Genomic DNA, 3,520 nt, shown 5'->3' with positions numbered 1-3,520 from the left:
TTAGTGTTCTTTGATATGAATTTCTGGTTATGTTACATATATACATATACAATACATGTATATATTATGTCATCCCTAGCGGGGGATGAAGAGAATGATAATATAATTGTTATTTATTTTATGTATATTTTATTATTACATTATCGTCGTCTAGATTTTGCATATTTGATACTAAATGATTTCCAGATATTCCTATGTGGTTGTAGATAGCATTTCTACATTATCCTTTTTTTTCTCTTTTTCTGATTATAATGGTCCATTTATGTAAAAAGGCTAATTCAATATTACAAACTTTAAAATTTCCTGTACCTGATAGCCTTCATCTATTAATGTATTATTAATGATCGAATTATTAAACCATGCACATCCTAAAGGACGTGTCGCAATACTTGCACGCGGTAGAGATTTAATTTCACTGATTCATGTGCCATGAATTTAAAGCAGTAAAAAGACGAGACTACTCACGTGTAGCGGTAAAAACACTTTCTAATCCTGTAATTTATCATAAATCTTCTACCGCCTTGCACAATAAACAAGACACATACCGAATAATTTAGTGCGATTATTGTTTATTTATTTCCACTGGGTCTACAGGGGTTTTGAAATTGGAGATTCTTCTTCAATTTTTTTAAAAACTTTATTTATTTATTTATTTAGAGAGAGTGTTGTACTCTACTGTTTTATTATTTATTTACTGACTTATTTCAGAACAAATAAACTGTTTGTTATGAAAATGCGTTTATTTTCCATGAAAATTAATAATGCCTGTCTCGATATCAAAATTTGCTCAATCTTTTCAAGGCGCGTTCTAGAGTTCTTCTTTCTTTGCGTTTAGAAATTAATCCTTGTTGTATATATGTTTTTTCATTTTGTTCTGTATTATTTTATTTATAACTTCATGCTTTCACATGTTCATATTCTTCTTATTACGCCGTCTTCTAACGAAGGTTGGAAATTACTTATTTAAACGCTTCCCTAAATTGTTCAACGTGAAATATCTATTCAACACTGAGGTTAGTTCAATCTCTGATATTTCTCAGCCAAGATTTCTTGTTTCTTCCCAAGTCTTTTTCTCCCTTTACTCTTCCTTTTATGATGACGTGTAGAAGAGAGTCAGGTAAAAAACTACCTATTAACGGCCTATACAAATTCGTGATGTAAATCCGACCTATGCAAAAATTGAAATTCTTTGTAAATACGCTAAGTTGGTTAATACTACAAGCGCGTGTGTATCCTAGCGAGAAATTTATTAGGCTATTTTTTTATGCAATATATAAATGGAGGGATGACTTTTTCTAACTTTTGTTTTAGTCAGTTTGATTTAATCAAGCGACGCAATCAGGCTCGAGTGCGTTCGTCAATCCTTAATGTTTCAGGTAAGCATTTGTAACGATAATTTTTAATACCACATACGGTATTTTTATAGGCGGGTTGAAAATTTGGGACAGAAATTATTGGGGTGGAGATAGGACAAGCAAAATAAAACAAAACTGTAGCGAATGGCTACTCAGGGTTTATTTGGAGAGCTGGGGTCATTGATAAGTGAATAACAAGAGGACTGGATTAGGGTACTACAAAAAGTAAAGCAAAAAGGGTACTTACATGAGTCTCCTGGACAAACAAAACACAAGAAGGTTCTCAAGCTATTTAAAATGGACGCTGCTTAGAAGAATCTTCCTTCTGGATGAAAGAAAGGCTCTTCCTTCGCTTAAAAATACAAAAATTGATCAGAAACTTTTTTTAAATATTTTAAATTAAAAATAAACAAATTTAAAAATTAAATATTTATTGTTATCTCACCACGAAACAGTTACAACTATAAATAGTACAAAAAATAGTATATAAATAGTTACAAAAATAAATACAAAATAACAAAAAAAAAACACACTTACTATATTCTATCCGTTTACAAACTCTAGAAGTTGGAGATACTACAAGAACTTACAATTGTTACTGGGCAATATTTTGTAGCAGAAATAAATTATTACAAATGAAAAATATCTTTAAATGAAAATATGCATAGAGGTTAACTTTTTTTTTTAACAAAAACAAAATCTCTATTATGATTGGGTATATACCAAATGTCAAAAATAAAACTAGCTGTCAGATGTCAATATTGAATTTTAAAACCGAGAAAAATTAATATGACAGCTAGGCCACACCCTAACATTTACAATTACATATTTATTACAATTTCTTAACCTGTTATGTGTCATGTATCAGCCACATACCCAAGGGAAACAACCCCACCCCCAAACGCAATCGTTAATCAGTTAGCTGGTATGTACAAGTCATCATAGCAAGTAAATAAAAGAAACAAAATAAGGGGGTAGTTAGCCTAAAAAAAATAATTATAATTAATTAAATAATATTCAAATATCCAAATTAATAAGAATAAATTCGACACAGTTTAACGTATACATTTCAAATTAAAAACAAAGAATAACAACTGACCTAGTTTTGACACAAGCCTGAATGTTTAAAAAAATTACGACACTTTAGACCTTGTTGAAAAATAACACAAGATACGAATTGTTAAACAGTGATAAGAATTAAGCTGAGCAAGAAGTTTTTTACATGGGTGATCCAGTTTAACACATGGAGTAGATGGCATAATCAGCGAAAACGTAGAAACAAAGCTCCACTTCGGACGTGACAAAAGAATCTAGGGTACGAGTTGGCAGGAGATAAAAACAAATAGAAGTTGGTCAAGGAGGTGGTAAGGTTCTGGCGACCGAGCCAGGCAATCAGAGTCGGAGTCGGCAGTCAGCGCGGGGCAGAGTGTCTCTCGGCAAGCGTTCAGCTCAATTATCGTGATATTCGTGTCCGACGGAAGGTAGAGATTCAAAAATACGAATTTTTCGTCTCGCTCAGTACCGCCATAACGTACAGTGAATTACAACGTTCATCCAGACTGTTCCTGCGTTCCAGTTTAGACTACAAGGCGTATTCGTTAGCTAGGGCCTAAGTACGCTAAGGTAACGAACAATATTTACTAACCATTTGTAAAATAATTAATAGTAGGTTGTCCGCCTTTTAACTCCCTTAGTAAAATCTCTTCTCGTCTCCCTTCGCAAAATTTGATATCCAATACTAGCTTTCTTGTACATCTTGTGTAGTAGTTGTAAATTTACGTTTTGTTAAATACATAGTAAGTTGGAAGTGGCTTGTTTTTTTTTTACCGTTAGATAGAGACAAGTACCCTTCAGTCCCTATCCTGTTTTTTTCCTATCCTCCGTAAATCCGCAAGGGCGAAATCACGACCTATTCGAACTAGTGGACCAGCATGCCTCAAATTCGCTCGGACAGCTAAATCTCCTTTAAACACAGGGGATATTTCAGTCGTGACAGTGCTAAGCCTCCCTTAGCCTCAACCCTCCTTTATTACAGTGGTGAAATATGAAAGCAATTATTAACAGAAAATGTCTATTTTTACTTTAAAAGTTCAACAAAAAAAGTTACCTGGATTTCACTAAATGTTATTGTTTTTATTTATGAATTTTACTGGACTTACACTGCA

The sequence above is a fragment of the Diabrotica undecimpunctata genome, chromosome 8, assembly GCF_040954645.1.
Source record: "Diabrotica undecimpunctata isolate CICGRU chromosome 8, icDiaUnde3, whole genome shotgun sequence".
NCBI classification, from domain to species: domain Eukaryota; kingdom Metazoa; phylum Arthropoda; class Insecta; order Coleoptera; family Chrysomelidae; genus Diabrotica; species Diabrotica undecimpunctata.
This window is presented reverse-complemented; position numbering follows the sequence as displayed.